The sequence below is a fragment of the Protopterus annectens genome, chromosome 9.part0 (genome assembly GCF_019279795.1).
Source record: "Protopterus annectens isolate FY-2018-M chromosome 9.part0, PAN1.0, whole genome shotgun sequence".
Lineage (NCBI taxonomy): Eukaryota > Metazoa > Chordata > Ceratodontiformes > Protopteridae > Protopterus > Protopterus annectens.
Window position 1 is genome coordinate 1,164,795,194 of NC_056743.1, and position 22,280 is coordinate 1,164,817,473.

The following is a 22,280-nucleotide window of genomic DNA, read 5'->3' on the forward strand; positions in this document are numbered from 1 at the left end:
TAGTGTTTCCATTAATATGCATTTTTGGATGGAAAAGAGGTGTGAAACTCAAATGTCTGCCATTATTTAGTGACTTTGGTGCTCAATAATTTGTTTGAAAACCATAAAATTTATGAGGAACTAACCAAAAATAGGAGGCATAACTCTAGACATTCTGCAAATTTCTGGATAGTTGAAAATTATGGCTGCAGGTCAGAAAGAACTTGCTGCATTCAGATTATTATCTATTTCTATTGCATGTCATATTATTTTTTCTATAAATATGTTTAAAAATGCTGGTTAGACCTGCTGTCAGGTCAGCTATAAGTCTTTGACACAGTTATGCCTACCTGGCTATAATTAGATGTTTGTGTCACCTGCTGACTCACTGCTGGACAGCTCTCAATGGCTAGTCAGTTTCCTGTCAAGCTAAAAGATCATCTGCTTCAGCTTGTTCATATTTCACTCTACTTTCAGATGAAGTGATGAAACTAGCATAATATTTATGGATACCTGCATATACTCTATAAGGTAAGACACCAGTTGACTATGTGATATGTTTTGTGGTAGTATTGAAGGAAGGCTTCTTCTTAACAAAGCTATTGTGAAAGACTTTTTAAAATGATTTCATCCTCATTGGTTTATCTGCCTTCTGAGGTTAAAGTATTTATGATTTGCCCCAGTCCTGAAAAGGGTACGTATAGCAGATATCAGTGTCTGTGACATTTTCAAGGCTCTATACAAAGGTTAGGCTATCTGTATTGTTTTCTTATTTTAGTGCTCAATTCTGGCATATAACTAATGAAAACCAGTATTGCTCCAAAGGTTTGTCAAATTTCCAAAGTTTCTGCGTTCCGTGCATGAAAATATTTCTGTCACCTGGGTTAGTGCATATGATATCTGGAGGAGGAATGAAGCCTGTGGAGGGTCCACAAACCCATGTTCATTGTGTAGATTCCACTTCAGTTGAGTTTGGGATAGACAGATTCTTTATTTATTCATTTATTAAATATTTTGTACTGTTTCATAGCTTACGGCTCACTGACATAAAAGAGGTAAACCTTCATTGTGTTAGTTGTATGATAATCACCTTACATATTACAATCACTTGTGTTTCCTTTGTGAATTGAAAGCAGGAAACCTAGATCACCCCCTTATGCCACTGACATCTTCATAAGAACAACTAAGGGCTTGCTTCTTCAAAAGCGGATGTACTTTTGTCTTTTTAAAATTATTTTCTTGTAGTAAAATAGCTTGTGTGCTTTGAAACCTTCTGCAGATTATTTACAATAGCTCTGTTGGTTGATTCAAATGTGTGAAGTTGCTGCTTTTATAAGAATCTCCAATCAGTAGTGTTTTCATAGCATATTTTCGGTGGTTGGTCAGGGTCAAGCAATGAACTATTAAGATCTGTCAGAGCAAGATGTATTTTTCAATCTACAGTTTATGACAGGGGCTTATTATAGAGTCAATGTTCTTTATGGTACACCGTAAGAACAGAATGGTGTCAGTATTACAGTGTGAGGCTGTAAACTGTATAACACTGGCTGCACTGTTGCATCTTTATATTTTTCTGCCTGACTTCTTCATAAATAATCATACAGAGAGGGTTATTTACTCAGGACCTGTGGTATTATCCTTACCTGAAGTATTTTTTGTTTTCACAAGAAAGGTTTTTAATTGCGTCTTGTTGCCTAAAAGCTACAGCCCAGTTTTAAGGTTTGACAGCCCAAATATGTAATATAGAAAAGCAGTTCTGATCTAATAGATGCAGTAACTTTCTTCTTACTGCATTGGTGTTATCTTCAGATTATATTCCCCCTGTGATATGAACCTTACATTGTAAAACTTGTAGCTATCTATTACATCACTGTCAAACATTTTAGGAACACAAAAACCCAGCCTTTCATGGAAGATAATGCCTTTGAGCAGCTTAATGTTTCAGTTTCCCTAATGCATGTGGTGTAGATCATAGTTTACTTGCAACTTAATCTCCCACTGATCAAAATCAAATCAACTTTCATGCCATGCAGTCTTGAACCCTCTCAGTATTCTTGTCTCCACATGGGCCTCAGAAAGAACATTCCATATGCATCTACCACCCACTTCCTGAAGAAATGTTCAAATGATCTCAGAGATGTCTTCTTTCAGTCTGTATATTTTATTTGCCTGTACAACTTATTTTGGAAGGTGCCACTCTCTTAGAAAATTGATTTTTGTAAAATACTAATGTATATCAAGGCTCCTGTACAACAATATCCAGAATAACTTAATTAGTTTTTCTTTCTATTGACTTACTGCTAGCATGGTTGTCCTTTAAGTGAACTCTCTACTCCTTTTAATGCTTTTTTGGATAATTATAGTTTAAAAATGTGAGAACAGAACTTAGTTTACTAGTTTCAAAGTTTAGAGACTGGTATTATGGAATGAAACTTACAAACAGTTATCTACAGCAGTTATGTCCATCACCGTGGTTCAGTGGTTAAGATTATTGCTTCACAGCAGTAGGGTCTGGAGTTCACTTCTTAAATCTGGTCCCTCTCAGATTGAAGCTTTCACACTCTTCTTCTTATGTCCATTGGTGTTTCCTTTGTTATTCTCCTGCTCACAATGAAAAAGTATTGGTTTTCTAGCTATTCATATTTTTCCCTCCCATTCTCTGTCTCTTTATCGCTCTCTCTTGCTCCCTCTCATTCTCTCTCTCTCTCTCTCTCTATATATATATATATATATATATATATATATATATATATATATATATATATATATATATATACACACACACACACACACACACACACACACACACACACACACACACACACACACACACATATATATATGCACGTACACATACATCTCTCTCTCTCTCTCTCTCTCTATATATATATATATATATATGTTATATATATGTATGTAGATATATATATTTTATGGGTCTACTTCTATTCACTGACTCCCATTTATATATATATATATATGTATATATATATATATATATATATATATATATTTATATTATATATATATATGTAGATATATATATTATATATATATATATATATATATATATATATATACATATATGTATATACATATATATACATATATGTATATATGGGTGCAGATTGTTTGGTCATCAATCACTTTGTTCTACCGGTGGTAGTGCAATATTTTTCAGTCGAATTTCCAATGTATCGAATGGTTATGTCAGTGTTTGTTGAAACAGGTAAGTGGTGTGTATGTGTATGTGTTTGTGAATGTGTGTTTTTTAGGGTTAAGTAAGGGGACAGATTAAGTTAGTGATTGTGAGTGTTTAGCGTTAAGTTTTGGGTTAGGTTAAAGGATAGTGTGTGTGTGTGTGTGTGTGTGTGTGTGTGTGTGTGTGTGTGTGTGTGTGTGTGTGTGTGTGTGTGTCTTAGTTCTTACTGGGTGCATATAGTGAGTATCAGAGCTGTCTTATGCAGTGGTAGTGTTATGGGAAGTGTTTTTTTAAACTTAAGATGCAGGTTAGGGTTAAGCTTAGGGTTACATTTAGCATGTATTACATAAGTGAAGCAGGGAGCAAAGCTCCACTGCCAACCTTAGTAATGCTTGCTAACCCTAACCCTAAACCTGCTCCTAACCGCAAGCTCCATTTTAAATAAAAAAAAAAAAAAAAACTTCACATAACATTACCACTCTTCATAGAAATTTGAGATGAGTGTGGCTAGGTAGTGCATGAGAAAAGGAAATGTGTTTCATTTTTCAATGTTCTGTGTGCCAATGTGTTGTATTAGTGATGTAATGACTGGTCAATATGTTTTGGTTGCTGTTTTGTGTGGCGACCAAGTAACATGACTACTATTAAGTAAAATAACCAGACACACACATATATATCTATATCTATAAACAAGATCCAAAAGAAGTATGTAGAAAAAACAAATCTGCATGAGTTAATACTACATCCAAAAATCAGTTGAATGCCAGCAGTCAAAAATATTACTTATTTTATTCTTTTATTACTGTTTAAATGGAAATGGCTTGGAATCCACAACAGACCAAGAACCAAAAAGCTTTATCAGTACTACAGGATCTCAGATCTCTACCTTTTTATACAAAAATTACAACATAACCACCAGATAACAACAACATTTCATTTAAAAAGTAACGGTGTGCATACTACAACTTCCCCACACAATAGTGAAACCTAGTAGTCTTAAAAATGACAAACACACACACACAAACACACATATATATGTACCTAAATATATTTACATTAACTAGATCAAAATAGCTCCCAGACAAAATATCCACCTTTTTTATTGTTCAAAATATTGTGTTTTTTTTACGAAAATCACCAGATACTTTATCAATGTGAATGAAAGAAAAACAAACCACTGGATGCTGATATAAAAGGGACATTTATTTCTCTTACATTGTAAGTCACTTAGATGTAAGGCTATCCATATTTATATACTATCAAATACATCACCCAAGAGGTATTACATATGTTAATATGTATTAAAATATATATATATATATATATATATATATATATATATATATATATCTATATATATATAATTTATTTATTTTATTTTGCATTTGTTAACCGGGATAGTCCATCTGTGTATGAGCCCATTTTCAGCGGAGGCCTGGGGAGATAAGCTCCAATAAAACAAGAACAACATTGACAGGTACAGTGTCAGTTTTACATAGAATTTAACAGAAAAATCTAGAGACAATAAAGAAAGTTCAATATGCAATAGGCACTTTGGTGAAAATGAGAAAGTTATTACAATATAGTAAAGTCATATATATCTATATATCTATCTCTGTCTCTCTCTCTCTCTACATATATATATATATATATATATATATATATATATATATATATATATATAGGGTCTACTTCTAATGACGGTGATGCGACAGTGAAATCACCGACACCAAGCGACCGACAAGAGGTTCTCCGTTCGAATCCCAGACAGAAGACCGACAAAGGGAATGTGTAAGCGACCTGGTAAGTATCGATAGTGAGGGATTTAGGCGGACAGGTAAGTGTGCAATACTCAGGGATGTAGGGTTAGGGTGTGATAGGTGAGTGTCGGTAGTTCCTCCCAGGGTTAGGGGTGTGTAAGTGAGTTAGGGTTAGGGTGCAGGTAGGATTGCGGTACTGTCGAGACTTGGGGTTAGGGGTGGGTAAGTGAGTTAGGGTTAGGGTGCAGGTAGGGAGTGTGCCTAGTGTGGACCTTAGGTTAGGGTTTGGGTTAGGGCTAGTGGATATGTGTTGTAGTGTACTGTGTTGTTTACGTGTAGTGTGTGTTATGGTGTTGGTGATTTGTGTGGCGGTTTTCTGGCGTAACCGGTGATTTCACTGAAGATATATTATATATATATATATATATATATATATATATTTATTTATTTATTTTTTTTTGACAGTAGGGGTCCATCTTTAGTTGAACATTTGAGTATACTTTAATACGTGTACATAAGAAAAGAAATTGACAAATTATACTCTTATTTTAGGTAGCTAATAGGTGGTGTTAACAAGTGGGAGTGGGGTATACATGGAGACTATAAAATTTAGGGGATGAAATTTGATGTGGGCTTATGTGGTATTAGCCTGGCTTAGTGTAGGAGCAGAACCAGTTGTTAGTGAGATGGTCTTTGGGCAGAGTTTTGAATTGGTGCAGGTTGGTAGCATTTAGGATGTGTTGAGGGATTGAGTTCCAAAGTTTAGAAATGTGGTGGGAGTAGAGGGCATCCCCGGCTTTGTTGTTACTTTTGGATACTTTGAGGAGTGTTTTGTGTGAGGATCGGAGTGTTGGCATATGGTTGGAGTAATTGTTGTAGGGCTGGGATTCTGTTTGGCTGGTATATTAGTTGGTGAATAAAGACAAGTTGGGTATGGGTTAGTTGTTGTGAGAATTCTAGCCAATTTATTTGTTGTAGGGCAGAGCAGTGGCAGGACCTATATGGGGAGCTAGTGGCGAACTTGGCTATTTTATTGTAGGCTGATTCAAGTTTGGTAAGGTCAGTTTTGTTAAGGTTTGTAAGGATGGGAGAAGCATAGACAACAGTAGATAAGAGATGAGTCCTGGTAATGCTTAGTCTAGAATGGCTAGTTAGGAAAGGATTAATTCGGTAAAGAGAGCCTAGTTTGATGTGTGTGTTTTTAATGTTTTGAGAGAGGTGTAGGTCAAATTTTAATTTGCTATCAATTGTGACACCTAGTAATTTGGTATGTGAGCTGGTGTTTATGATTGTGCTGTTGGAGGAGTGGATTTGAAAAGTGGCTGAGGGATTGGGTGTTTTGGTGGGGAGAAAGAGCATGAGTTTGGTCTTGTTTGGGTTCAGTATGAGGTTAGTGTTAGTTAGTCAGGATTCTACTTCTAGGAAGGATTGTTGTGTTATAGCCTGTAGTTGTCTTAGAAAGGTGGTGGAGCATATCAGGGTAGGTCATCTGCATGTTGGATGACAGAGGCGAAAGATATGGATTTATGAAGTTGATCGTGAAGATGGTAAAAAGTAGGGGGCCTAATATGGAGCCTTGTGGAACTCTTATGTTAACATGCAGTAAAGATGATAGCTCCTTTTGCCATCTAACAGCCTGCTGGCATTTGGTTAGATAGCTGTGGAACCAAGCTAGGGAAGAATGACTGAGATGTAATGTGGCCAGTTCTGACAGCAGTTTTTAGTGTGAAACTGTGTCAAATGCCTTTCAGAGATCTAGAAAGATGCATAAGACATATTTATTCTGATTTATGTGTTCATTTATTGTGTTAGTAAAACTGAGGAGGGTGGTTGTGGTGCTGTGGTGGGGGTGAAAACCATGTTGTGTGTTTGATTTGAGGTTATTGAGAAGATAATTTAGAAGCTGGGTGTGAATACATTTTTCTAGTATTTTGGAGAGAGGTGAAAGTATGGCAATGGGCCTGTAATTAGTAAGCTTGGTAGAATTGCCACCTTTATGCAGTGGGGTGATATGGGAGACTTTCCAGATTAGTGGAACATGGTTCTCAGAGATAGAGCGATTGATGAGGATAGAAATGGGGTAGGCTATGACTTAGGAGGCAGCTTTGAGGAATTCTGATGGGAGGTTGTCAGCAGCTAGGCTGGTGGGCTTGAGCTTACTGAGTAGTTTTTTTATGGTATGAGTTGGGACGGGGTTAAAGGAGGAGGAGTTTACACCCTCATTGCTGGCTACAGGGATTGTAGTGGTGATGTTTTGATCATAGTCAATAAGTGAGTGAATTGTGTTTATGAAAAAGGAATTGAATTGTGTTGCGATGTTATCATTTGATGGGGTTGTGGTAGGATTGGAGGTGGACGTACTACCAGGTTGCGGGAGTTTGTTTATAGTGGCCCAGAATTCGTTGGGGTTGTTTTTGTTTCTTTGCTGTGCAGTGATGTAGTAGGCTTTTTTGTCAGCTTTTATTTGGAATATTGCTTTATTCCTAAGTTGTTTGAAAAGCAGAAGGTTGTCATTGCTTTTGTTATTCAGCCAGTGTTCCCATGCCTTGTCCCTTTCTTTTAGTAGGTCTTTGGTGCTGTTTCTAAGCCAGGGTGTGTGGTGATGTTTTATTCTAGCTATTCTGCAGGGCACCAGGCTGTTTAGGATGTTGAGGAAGGTGGTGTTAAAGTGTTGAACAGCATCATTTAGTGTTTGTGTTTTGAGGGGGGACCAGTTGATTTGTTGGAAGAGGGAGTTGGAAATGAGGATATTAAATGTTTTCCTGTTGCAGATTAGCCTATACACTACTTGTCTAGGTGGACTAAGATTGTTTATGATTAGGTATGTGGGTAGGTGGTCACTTATGGTACAGGGGAGGCATCCTGCTAAAAGGGGCGTGTTATTTTTATTTGTGAGAGTCCAATCCAGGATGAATTGTCTGTTGGAGGTTTTGTCTATTCTTGTGGGGTTTTGTATGAGCTGGGAGAAACCATATAGGTTCATGAAATTGGATAGATTATTGGAATTATAGGTGGACCAATCAGTGTTGAGGTCACCCATAATTATGGTCTCTTGGTGGACGGTTGTGGATAGCCAGTGAAGTATGTCTTCAAATGCGCTAGTGTTATCTCCTGGAGGGATATAGATAGCCACTATGATTAGTGTTTTGTTGTTGATATTCAGTTTGGATATGAGTGATTATGCATTAATAGATGTAGGAAGTGTGGTGTTGCTAATTTCTAGAGCTAGATTTTTTTTAAACATTTTTGCTACACCTCCTCCAAATTTATTTTGATGATCGAGTCTATATATGTTGAACCCTGGGGGAAGTATTTCATTATTTTTGACATGCGGCTTAAGCCAAGTTTCAGTCAAAATGGTTATGTCAGGGGAATGTAAGTCAATTAGTGCATAGAGGTCATGGATTTTTTTTAGTATACTTCTTAAATTTATATTAAGGAACAGCAGGGAGTGTTGTTTGGGGTGAAGGGGTATGGTGGAGTTGATTGAGGTGTAAGTGGTAGTTTGTTGATTGGTAGTATTGGGGCCAGGGTTGGGGTAGATGTCACCACTGAGTTTTAGTTTTGATAATATATGAAATAAAGTTGTTATAAGTTTGCTTAAGTGTTTGTGGTTTCTAAATAGCGCTTCATTTTTGTGTCTGGTTTGATGGTATTTAAGTGGGAGGTAGTCTATTTCTGTGTTGTAGAGGTTGGGTGAAATTTGGGAGTTGTGGTGGATTATGGGCAGTGGAGAGCTGGTGATTGAGTTGGTGAGGTGGTCATAGTAGATGGGGTGTAGAAGTTAGTTAAATGATAAAGAAGGGCTAGTGTGAATAGGTTGGTTGTGCGGAGAGATAAGATAGTAAATAGTGTTTGTTTTAGTGGATGTAATGATGTGTGTTTTAGTGAATATAACATTATGTGCTTTATTAGTATGTTGAGGTTGCTAGAGTGGGACTAACAGCGTATGGTTAAATTGTGTTGTGAGATGTTGGAGGGGGAGGTGATCATTGTGCATTTGTGGGTATGTGGTAGAGCAGGGATTAAATCAGACAGGAGGGTGACTATGTGGGAGGTCAGAGCAGCTGAATGTGTAGGTGGATATGTGTTGTATTGTAATGGTAGGGGAGGGGGTTATAGTGGAGACTGACCTGTTTTTATTACAGGGTGTGACAACTGTTAGATGTGTATGAAACAAGAGGATTGTTTGCATTGATAGCATCAATGTATTGATAGCATTTTATAATGGTAAAAAGGGTAGGGATTGGTCGAATGTTAATATATGTGTGCTAATGGATGGGTGTTAATTAGAATTAGTGTGGAAATGTGAGCTACTTTATAATTCAGAATTGTACAGGTGGTGATTGGTAGACACGTGTGAGTAGGAGTGGTTAGGTTTAGATAAATGTGAGTGATTTAGGGGTGGGAGTGAATGGGGGCAGGGTAGGGGAGCGGAGGGAAGTCAGAGCATAGCGAGGATGGAACAGAGCGGGCAAGCCAAGTTCTATAACTGCACAGCAAGGAACAGCCACTCAGACCACCAGGAACTGTGAAAAGTATCTATGCAGCTGACAATTTTGTAGACTAGGAATTCTTAGAGAAATAGAAACCATATGCCTGGAGTGAGTATGGAGTGGGAGAAATATGGACAAGTGTATTGGGAAGGAGAGCGAGAGATGATTGATATATATATATATATATATATATATATATATATATATATATTTATGATATATATATATATATATATATATATATATATATATATATATATATATATATGTATATATATATATATATATATATATATATATATATATATATATGGGTCTACTTCAGAATGTCGACAGTTCAGAATGACGACTTTCATATGGCCGACACCATATGATCGACATTTCAAAAGACCGACATCCTGAAATAGCACCATGTACCTACCTGTAAACACAGTAAAATATTCTCACTCCGAGATTGCACTACAGTGCAGGAAAGGAGAAACTCCCACTCCCACACTGTAGCTGGATCTCCGCTATCATTTGTCGGCCTTTCAAATGTTCACTCATATGGTGTCAGCCATATGAGTTTCGAACATTTGAAAGTTCGAACAAATGAAGGGCTCCCATATATACATATATATATATATATATACATATATATATATATATATATATATATATATATATATATATACATATATATATATATATATATATATATATATATATATATATATATATATATATAAAAACGGGTCAACCCACCTGCACCTCCACACCCCTTACAAATTATATATACCAACTCCAACACTGTAAACAGTAGGGTAAAGGCAAATTACAAGGATCATGGAAAACATCTGATGTAGATGCACCTGTCTAAAAAAAGAAGTAAAAGAAAGTAAACAAAGGAGCACCAAGTGATGTCAACAAGCAAAGTGTGGTGGACAAGATCCTGGGCATAGTAAATGACAAAATGGAGTAAAGACCATAGAAAACACAGAAAATAAGAGTGGAGTGCACAAAACAGATAAAATAAGAAGACTAAGAAGCTGGACAAAACAAAAATCCATGAGAAGAGAAGAGAAGAGAAGAAAAGAGAAGAGAAGGGAAGAGAGGAGAAGATAAGAGAGAAGAGAAGAGAAGAGAAGAGAAGAGAAGAGAAGAGAAGGGAAGAGAGGAGAAGAGAAGAGAAGAGAAGAGAAGAGAAGAGAAGAGAAGAGAAGAGAAGAGAAGAGAAGAGTAACTGTAGCAGAAGTAGGGACATAGATACAAGAAGTAGAAGAAAAAGAATATATCATCAAAAGGAGACACTAACTGAATCCACAGGGAATTCAAACACCCTGTGCTGCACCTTATAGGTCTCAACCTAGCTGGAATGGTCAATGGATGAGGGAAAAAAAAGCAAAATGGAATGGTGGCAGGAAAATCAATCAAGTGAAGAGACCAATGGGAGAAAAAGTCATCAAGAACTGGAGTGCCTGGTCATAAAGAATACCCACACCTCCAGGTTGGTGGCAACGCACAAAGCTTCAGAAACCATCCAGGTGCAACTAACCATAGGCAAAACTGCTCTACAAATTGTAGCATGCTACAGGCCACCCTCTCAAACTCAGGAACCCCACACAGCCTTCCTGAAGACACTGGAGGGTATAAATGTATCTCCAAACACCATCATATTGGGTGACTTCAACTACCCGAATATAGACTGGGAACATTACTCAAGCCCTAACTTTCTAGCCCAACGGTTCCTGGAGTTCATAAATTCAAATGCCATAGAACAGCTAGTCACTGTTCCCACGAGAGGAGAAATTATACTAGATCTCATTATCACAAACATGGGGACAAAATGCTCCACACGAAGTATATCCCTCATTGGTGAGATCTGATCATAAACTAATCTCACTGGAAATCCACATCCCGCCCCCACCTCAAACAAAAAAGACCACAGTGAAGAACTTCTCTAAAGCAAACTTCACACTACTCAAGACTGGTGTGGTATCCTTCAAGGCCCCTGAGCCAGTGGAAACCACAACCCAAGCTGTGGAAGCCCTTACAAATGCCTTCTATGAACACCTCCAGGACTGCATGGATCAGGCAATCCCAAATAAAACCAAGACTCTTTCCACAAAGGGCAAACGTCCAGTCTGGTGGACCCCAGCCATTAACAAACTTTACAATAAGAGGAGAAAGCTATTACATGATAGAACAAAATCCATAAAAGGGAAGTCACCCCTGATCATTATTAGTAAAAAATACGAGCACTCATAAAATCAACTAAGGCCAATTTTGAGAGAAAAATTGCCATGGATTCAAAGGACAATCATAAGGCCTTTTTCAGCTATGTTAGGAACCTGGGTGGAAACTCCCAGATATGCTCAGAATTAGTCCAAAATGATACAAAATCACTGAACCCACAGACATTGCCAACATACTGGCAGACAGGTTCAGTGCAAACTTCACCCCTCTCCCCTAAAGGAGAGATAACTATCCCAGCGGAGTGTAGCCTCCCAGACATCTCAAATGCGCAGGTGAAAGCTGCTCTCTCTAAAGCTAAAAACACAGCATCAATGGGACCGGATGGTGTCCCGGCTGTGTGCTACATGAGCTAAATGAGGAATTAAACCCACACATAAGGCAGCTGTTTAATCTCAGCCTTACCACAGGATACGTGCCCAAGGAGTGGCATACGGCAACTGTGGTCCCACTCCACAAAGGCGGTGCTTCTACGGACCCTGGTAATTACTGCCCCATAAGCTTAACAAGTCTAGTCTGCAAAGCTATGGAGAGGATCATAATGGAGCTCATAAACAAATATATAGGGGACTTGCAGACATTGGACCCGACCCAGTTTGGCTTCGTCAAGGGCAGATCATGCCTTTTGAACTTGGTCGACTTCTTCGAAACAGTCACCAAGGCCATTGATGAGGGAAAGGCAGTCCATACAGCCTACCTTGACCTTGCAAAGGCTTTCGACACAATACCTCACTCGGGTATTGTAGAAAAACTTACCAGCTTAAATGTAAACCCATATGTCACAAGATGGGTTGCAAACTGGCTTAAGGACAGAACCCACAGGGTTAGAGTTGCTGGCGCTATGTCAGACTCCAAGCTGGTCACAAGTGGTGTCTCACAGGGCTCGGTCCTTGGCCCCCTATTGTTCGGCATCTACTTCTCAGAAGTACAGGCCAACATGGGAGGACTTTGGCTGACAAAGTTTGCAGACGACTGCAAACTGGGCGCCATAGTGGAAAGTGCATCGAACATGGATATCCTTCAGAAGGGACTCACGGAAACAGATAGCTGGTGCCAGAGCCATGGCCTGAAGTTAAACGCCAAAAAATGTATAGTCATACCCTTCGGGAAAAACAAGGTAACCCCAAGCTACCATATAGGTGGCAATCCACTAAGCACAGAAGAGGTTATCAGGGACCTGGGGACCCAGGTTAACAGTGGCCTTTCTTTGGACACTCACGTTGCTAAAGTAGTTAGAAAGACCTTCTACATTGCCCACCTGATCATGAAGGGATTCACATCCAGATCTAGTGAGGTCATTGTTCCCCTGTACTCTTCACTTATCAGACCAATGATCGAGTACAATGCCCCATTTGGGATGTATCTCACCCGACATCTGCAGCAATTGGAGAGACCCCAAAAGTTCCTCACCAAAAGGATAAAGGGACTCCAAAATCTGTCATATGCTGCCAGTCTGAAGAAACTCCAGCTCTATTCAGTCGCATACCGTCTGCTCAGAGGTGACATGTGCCTGACATACAAGGCCATGTCCAACCCGGAATTAATGGACATGCTCCACCTCAAAAAATCTAAATCCACCAAAACCACTAGAGCAAGTGACTTAAACCTTTAGCACGGATATAAATAAGACGTGCTGGAGGGATAGATTTATCACTCAGAGACTCCCTATGCTGTGGAATAAAATCCTGGTCCATGTGAGGCAGAGCACCTCGCTGGCTCTGTTCAAGAGAAATCTTGACCTGTGGATGGGAGATCTTAGGTTTACCCCAGGAATCATCTCTGTGTCACTGCTGGACAGAGGCACAACAAACTAATGGGCACTGTATTTTTTCATATAAGGGGTGGCGTAAGCCACAAAACTTTGGGCTAGGCTTATAAATGCCTTAGGGCAGATAGCCTAGTATAAACCTATGAACCTATGAACCTATAAATGGAGAAATGAGAGAAGAAATGAGAGGCAGTGCAAGAGAACAAAATGAGTGGGCATACTCAGTAAACTCTATTATATGTATTCCAAACACCAAAAGCATGCACAGAGTCCTATGGCAGTGGCAATATAACGCCAATTCAATTCCACAATTCCACAAATCTAATGCCAAACGTGTATGAAAAACGTTTATTAAAATGACGTGAGCGCTTTCACCATGAGGCTTCTTCAGACGTTCATCAAACACAACATACTAACGTCTTTAAAAACTGTTACAAGTCTCCCTATTGGTTAGAGGCCAACATCACATGTGCACTCATTGCATAGGCTAAACGACCTTATGCAACTACAAATAGTACATTTAAAACATAGACAATACATTTATATGACCATTAAAAAATATATGTATATGTAATAATAATAATAAAAGACTGAGAAAAACAGTAGTAAAGGCTACAATAAAAACTGCAATATATCAACATCAATACTTATACATAAAGTATCATAGCATACAGTTAGGTATATCTATCAGTGCTGGCAATACTGGAAACTAAAGCTAGTGAGAGATCAAATAATCATAAAGATATGGGCATCCACACAGGGACCACAAGACTACTTCCTTGGTCTTAAACACCTCTTTTTCTTTAATATGGGTTGCAAATTCACCTTCTCATTCAAACCGGGTAGATGATCTGCTCTACATCTAATAATCCAGCGAAGTTCACACTCTAGTGTGTAATTGATCAGATCACCACCCCGTATGCTTGGATAGACTTCCTGTATCACACAAAACAAAAAACTATGTTGGGGGCCATGTAGCTTCACATGTTTAGCCAGTGAATTCACTTCTGTTCCAATTCTTATGTGGTATTGGTGTTCCCTAATCCTTTCGCGTAGGGTCCTATTGGTCTTGCCAATATAAAAAGATGTACATGCCGTACATCTGGCTAAATAAACCACATTCCTACTCATACAATTGGTACATGTCTCAAACCTAAAAACATAGTTGTTATGTGGATTGACAAAGTTCATTCTATTATCTATCAAACTACATTGATTACAACTCCCACAACTTCTGGTGTTGTAGCCTCCCATAATGCCACCTTTAGGTATACTTATTCCCTTATAACATAATAAACTTTTCAAATTAGACTTGTTCTTATATACAACTAAAGGGGCCGGACCCACTAACTCACTAATGTGTTGGTCCAGACCCAAAATCTCCCAGTGTTTACTCATTAATTCTTTTAATACAAACACATCTCTTGTATAAAAAATTGGTGCCCTCACAAACTTTGGGGCAAAGATCTCTTGATGTTCCACTTCAGATATAGTATCAGAGAAATATGGTCTAGCTGTAGTGGTCCTACCCCTACACACCTCATCCAACACCAATTCGAACATATGTTCGTCATACCCCCTCTCTAAGAACATATTTCGTAACTTGGTAACCTCTCCTTCAAACCCAGATGCACATGGGTTCAGCCTAGACGCTCGCACTAGTTGGCCCTTCATTACATTATTGAACACATAACGAGGGTGCATACTGCACCTGTGTAAGAAGGTGTTCTTATAACACAGTTTACGATGAATAGAGGTGTTCAACATACCTGATGGGAGCCTCACTATGTTCACATCTAAGAAAGATATCTGTTCTATGGAAGAAGTACACGTGAACCTCAAAAAATCAGTCGAGGTGTTTAGTGCTTCCACAAAAGAACTCAACTCATCCCTATTACCATGCCAAAACATGAAAAGGTCATCAACGAATCTTTTATAAAAACCAACTCGTTCTCTAAAAAGCCTGACCTTAAATAGAAAAGAGTCCTCCCACTGCGCCATAACTGCATTTGCATAACTGTTGGCGCAGGGTGTCCCCATTGCCACACCATCCCTTTGGGAGAATAATGAATCCCCAAAAATAAACACATTATTATGTAAGATAGTTTCCATAAACAGAGAGATCAACTCCACCATATTGGGAGTTAAATTAGACCTAGATCTCATAAAGTCTTGAAACCATGTCATTCCTATTCCATTTGGTATCGTCGTAAAAAGACTGACCACATCTAGGGTAACCATGATATACTCAGCATGGTCATCTAACGTCTTGGTATACTCATACAACTGTACCAAAAACTGTTTACTGTCTTTCAAAATGTGTGTGGTTGCATCAACAAGGGGTCTAACATGATGTTCTACAAAAATAGACATAGGTTCTGTCAACCACCCTTGGGCAGCCACAATAGGCCTCATCGGTGGTGTTGACAAGGATTTATGAACCTTAGGAAGGCCTTGAATCACCGGTATTCGAGGATTACTTACTTTTAAATAGGAATGTAACTCATATGTAATGTCTTCAGACATCAATAAATCGTCTAACATTCCAAACACTTGAAAGACCTTCTCAGTAACCTGAGACTTCGTGATCATCTCATAGAATTTAGCATCAGACAACAGACTCATCATGCTTTTTCTATACCACTCTAGATCCATTACAACTACCGGGCCTCCCTTGTCTGCAGGCCTAATCATAATAGTCGGGTCGGATCTCAAGGCTGTTAATGCCTTCCTTTGATTAAAACTTAAGTTACCCATCCGCCTCTTATGGGCCGCTCTATTCAAATTAGAATACTCATGTATACCCTTCTCCATTAACTGTGAAAATGTTTCTAAAAGTGGGTGCAACTGAGGTGTATAAACACTGTTACATTTAAACGTCGTGTTAGAAACATTTGCTCCATAACCACCAAACTCTAACTTTAATTGCACATTCCTGACAAACATACGGATATCCAGTATAGAATCAACTGGGTCACTAAACGTTGTCGGAATAAAACTTAAACCCATGTTCAACACCTGTTGCTCATGAACAGTCAACTCCCTGGTAGAAATATTTACAATCAGCGATTCCCGACCCTCTCCCACATTTTCTTCAGGGTGGGACCTCGCTGTTCGCTGTCTGACCCCTTCCTCTTGTATCTGCCTCTGTTCAATGAACGGGACCTCCCTGCACGTTGCTGTGCTATCGGAAAAGGATTAAAAGAACTGTTAGAGTTACTGGTATGTGTAGCTCCATCACCTCCCCCTGTTAAAGGAACCTTCCTCCTAACAGAGGTATCAGTGTTCGAGGGCTCCACGCCAACAGTAATGGGAGCTATCTCCCTGTTCTGTGTGATTACACCATCTACTGAAGCCAATGGAGGCTGTACAACCGGCCCATGCAACCTCTGCATATTGTTCGAAACACCAACATCTACCAACTCATTAAGAGTTCTAACCCCATCATCCTCCACAAGATGTGGAACCGTTCGATTACCATCATTAGAACTCCTATTTCTAACCGTATTGCCAGCACTTACAGAATTAACATCTCTTACATATCTACCTGTTCCAGCCGTATAACTCACTTCACGTGTATTATTTAACGGTCTGGGCCAGGTAAAAACAAAATTATTTTTAAAATCCCTTGTATCTCTTAGAATCTTACTCTTCTTTTGTTCCAAGAGCTTTTTTTCAAACAATAAAACATTATCTATCACTTTATCCAGTCTTGTATCAAGCAATTCGTCAGAATACTTAGCCCTTACAGCATGATACAACTGATTAACAGACAGTCTCAGCTCATTTTCCTCTTTTAAATTAAATTCATTCAACAGTTTCATATAATTAAAAGATATTTCTAAATTCAACTGTTGCCATCTATATAGCAACTCTGGGTAGGTGTTACCTGAAGTAGGCATTTTTAACACTCGTAACCCACGCGGAACAATCCTCTTACTGATACACGCCTCAAAATACTGGCGTTCAAGTTGAAGCTTTTTTAATCTTATAAAGTCCAGCTCTAAACGATTTAACTCATCAGTTAGAGTCGCTAACAAACTATTGTCAGTACTGTCCTGTTCTGTCTCCAAGCTAGGTTCATATACCAGCAGCAGTTGTAATCAATGTAGTTTGATAGATAATAGAATGAACTTTGTCAATCCACATAACAACTATGTTTTTAGGTTTGAGACATGTACCAATTGTATGAGTAGGAATGTGGTTTATTTAGCCAGATGTACGGCATGTACATCTTTTTATATTGGCAAGACCAATAGGACCCTACGCGAAAGGATTAGGGAACACCAATACCACATAAGAATTGGAACAGAAGTGAATTCACTGGCTAAACATGTGAAGCTACATGGCCCCCAACATAGTTTTTTGTTTTGTGTGATACAGGAAGTCTATCCAAGCATACGGGGTGGTGATCTGATCAATTACACACTAGAGTGTGAACTTCGCTGGATTATTAGATGTAGAGCAGATCATCTACCCGGTTTGAATGAGAAGGTGAATTTGAAACCCATATTAAAGAAAAAGAGGTGTTTAAGACCAAGGAAGTAGTCTTGTGGTCCCTGTGTGGATGCCCATATCTTTATGATTATTTGATCTCTCATAAGCTTTTGTTTCTAGTATTGCCAGCACTGATAGATATACTTAACTGTATGCTATGATACTTTATGTATAAGTATTGGTGTTGATATATTGCAGTTTTTATTGTAGCCTTTACTACTGTTTTTCTCAGTCTTTTATTATTATTATTACATATACATATTTTTTAATGATCATATAAATGTATTGTCTATGTTTTAAATGTACTATTTGTAGTTGCATAAGGTCGTTTAGCCTATGCAATGAGTGCACATGTGATGTTGGCCTCTAACCAATAGGGAGACTTGTAACAGTTTTTAAAGACGTTAGTATGTTGTGTTTGATGAACGTCTGAAGAAGCCTCATGGTGAAAGCGCTCACGTCATTTTAATAAACGTTTTTCATACACGTTTGGCATCAGATTTGTGGAATTGTGGAATTGAATTGGCGTTATATTGCCACTGCCATAGGACTCTGTGCATGCTTTTGGTGTTTGGAATTGTTATTTATCTGCTGAGCACTGAGTCCGAGCTCCGTTGGCTCTGTGTGTTCTTTTGCTGCTTTATCCTATTATATGTATGCCTTGAGTCATGACTGCATGTCAAAAGAACTGAGACAATAAAGGCATGGACATGACAGGAGAAAAAGGGTAAACGAAACTGAAAGTGTATAATTGGATCTGTGAACATGGGACACTATTCAAGTTTTATTATTTTTTTAATCTACATGGCTCTAGTAGAAACAGAAATATGCTGAGTAAAGGGAGGGGGTCCAAATAGGCAGATATCTGTTCAGTGGTCTTTCCTATGGTACACCATGTTTTATAACGTTAATATAAAAACTTTTTTTCTGTTTGAAGCAGTGGATAACATTGCTATGGTATATCATAACAAAAATGGGGAAACAGAGAAAGAAATAACTATATAAACACCATTCTTATGTTTGACTGCAATGCAGTAGAACAGATTGAAATGTAATGCATGAAACTGTCACAAAAGTAGGATCAATTGCAAGGGAAGCAGACAGTGGCTATGGGACAGGAGACAGAGAAACAGAGGCAAACAGCAGATGGGGGGGGGGGGCAACCATATAGAAATGAAAGCAAAAAGGACAGGGACGGAATATGTGTGGGAAAAATGGCTAGATGAAAGACCCAAGTCCAGAGGCACTCAAATCTCAGGCTGGAGGGTCGCAAATCCAAGAGTATGGGAAGGGAGAGGGGCCAAGTGTAAACAAAGGCCAAAGGACAGAGGACCCAACTAAGCAAAAAAACCCAGAAGAGGAGAACCTTTCAAAGGCAGTGATGGGGGGCAAGGGGTGCAAAGCCAAGGAGCACAGAAAGGAATGAACACAGCCTCAAAGTGGTACCTCAAAATAAAGGCAAAAGTTGCAAAGCAGAGATTTTCTTCTCAAGGATTTTTTTTCTTCTGACCAGCTTCTTGTTCTTCTTACTGTATCTGTGCTGTGTTCCAGGAGACCAAATTAATGGTAAAGAAGGGTGGGAAGATCATGTGCTCACAGTAATCCAGTGGAAAAACAGACAATAAAGCAGGGGTTGACAAAGAGGAGTGGCCACCTTTTCCAAAACACACCAGTCTTCAGTACTAGCCTGTTTATCATTAATGACCATATAATTATTACATATTGGAGATCATTTTTAATAAAAGCTATGTCATTTAATATTTTTTACACAGATTTGTTTCATTCTTTTACTGGAGGCTGAGCTCTCTCAACTCAGGACTGGCAAGACCAGGCAGGAGGAGAAGGCAACTACACACACCACAATACCAGTCTCACATAACTCAACCACACAACTGAATCAAACACATAAACACACTAAGACATACTCGGAGGCTCTGAGTAAAAATTTACCTAAACAGCAGAGGCCTCCAAAGCAGACACCCAAGCAACTGCAAACTCAATACACCACACAAACAACACATAAACAACAAAATCAGTGTGCAAAGCAGTCACTGCCCTTAAGGCCAAATACAACACCAAACATACTTGTCATAGGTGACTCCATAGTCAGACACACTGATGTCCCGCTCACCAGACTGAGTAAGGAGAAGGTCACAGTAAGCTGCCTGTCGGGCGCTAGAATCCGCCACATAACACAAGCACTCAGGTCTCTCAACAGCAGGTACAAGTACGACTCAGTCATTGTCCACGCTGGTGTCAACGACCTGAGACGTACCTCCTTGGACTACATGAAAAGAGACATTGAGGAGCTCTCTGATTATGTAGCCCAGGCAGGTATGACCCTGACCTTGAGCAGTATCCTACCTTCACCTAGAATGATGCCACAATACAGTGATAAGATGATCAGCTTTAATAATTGGCTTAAATTCTCTTGTCATTTAAAGGGGATCCAATGTCTGTCTGCCTGGGATGACATGCTGGACAAGCCACGCTGCTTCGCAAGGGACAGCTTGCACCTGTCACCCCTAGGTTTCCGGATATTGGCAAAGGCTCTTGCCACCCCCATAGTGCCTTTTTTAGGCAAGGCTCAAATTCTAAACCTACCACCCTAGAACACAAAAAGGAAAAACTAAGGGTAATGCTGCTCAATGCCAGAAGTCTCAATCTCAAGATGCACGCACTCGAGGCCCTTCTCAGTATGGAGAACAACGATGTCTGTGCTGTGACAGAAACCTGGTTCAAGGCTCCTGAGAGCACCCCAGCACTATCAGGTTTCACCTCATATCATGCATTCCGGCCCCAAAATCCGGACAACACCAAGAAAGGAGGGGGGGTGCCCATATTCATAAAGGACACCCACACCTCAAGGTTGGTGGCAACGCAAGATGCATCGGAGACCATCCAGGTGCAATTAACCATAGGCAAGACTGCTCTGCAATTTGTAGCATGTTACAGGCCACCCTCTCAAACTCAGGAACCTCACATGGCCGTCCTGAAAACATTGGAGGAGATAAATGTATCTCCAAACACCATCATACTAGGTGACTTCAACTACCCTAATATAGACTGGGAACACTACTCAAGCCCAAACACTCTAGCCCAAAGGTTCCTGGAGTTCATAAACTCAAATGCCATGGAACAACTAGTCACCATCCCCACAAGAGGAGAAAACATACTTGATCTCATCATCATGAACATGGGATCACAATGTTCAACACCGAAGTATACCCCTCACTGGTGAGATCAGATCATAAACTAATCTCGCTGGAGGTCCTCATCCCGCCCCCACCTGAAATAAAAAGATCACAGTGAAAAACTTCTCAAAAGCCGACTTCACACTTCTAAAACTAGTGTGGTCTCCTTTAAGGCCCCTGAGCCAGTGGTAAACATTACTCAAACCGCTGAATCACTTACAAATGCCTTCTACCAGCACCTACAGGACTGCATGGATCAGGCAATCCCAAACAAAACTAAGACTCTTTGTACCAAAGGCAAGCGTCCAGTCTGGTGGACCCCAGCCATAAACAAGCTCTACAACAAAAGGAGGAAGCTACTACAAGATAGAGCAAAATCCTTGAAAGGTAAGACACCTTTGATCATTATAAGTATTAAAACTAAGAGCTCTCATAAAATCATCCAAGGCAAATTTTGAGAGAAAAATCGCCAAGGACTCAAAAGACAATCATAAGGCCTTCTTTAGCTATGTTAGAAACCTAGGAGGAAACTCCCAGATATGCTCAGAATTAGTTCAAAATGATGTGAAGATTACTGAACCTACACACATTGCCAACATACTGGCTGACAGGTTCAGTGCAAACTTCTCCCCCCCAAAAGGAGAGATATCTATACCAGAGGATTGTAGCCCCCCAAACATCTCCAACACCCAGGTGAGAACTGCTCTCTCCAAAGCAAAAAACACAGCATCCATGGGACTGGATGGTGTCCCCAGCTGTGTGCTCCACGAACTCAATGAGGAATTAAACCCGCAGTTAGGACAGCTGTTTAATCTTAGCCTCACCTCAGGATACGTACCCAAGGAGTGGCGCACGGCGACTATGGTCCCACTTCACAAGGGCGGTGCCTCCACTGACCCTGGAAATTACCATCCCATTAGCTTGACAAGCCTTATCTGCAAAGCCATGGAGAGGATCATAATGGAATTCGTAAATAAAGACATAGGGAACTTGCAGACTTTGGATCCAACCCAGTTTGGCTCTGTCAAAGGCAGATCATGCCTTTTAAACTTGGTTGACTTTTTCGAGACAGTCACCAAGGCCATTGATGAGGGAAAGGCAGTCCATACAGCCTACCTTGACCTGGCAAAGACCTTCGACACAATACCCCAC

The 22,280-nt window shown here is 39.4% G+C and overlaps 1 long non-coding RNA gene across 1 annotated transcript in view; it reads left to right on the forward strand.

The window, feature by feature from the left end:
• Window positions 1–442: 442 nt before the first annotated feature.
• The window catches only part of LOC122810935, a 193,446-nt gene continuing 171,608 nt past the window's right edge, over window positions 443–22,280 (forward strand). Inside the window, exon 1 of the long non-coding RNA XR_006366160.1 lies at window positions 443–510. This is a non-coding gene — a long non-coding RNA (uncharacterized LOC122810935). The remainder of the gene's footprint in view (window positions 511–22,280) is intronic.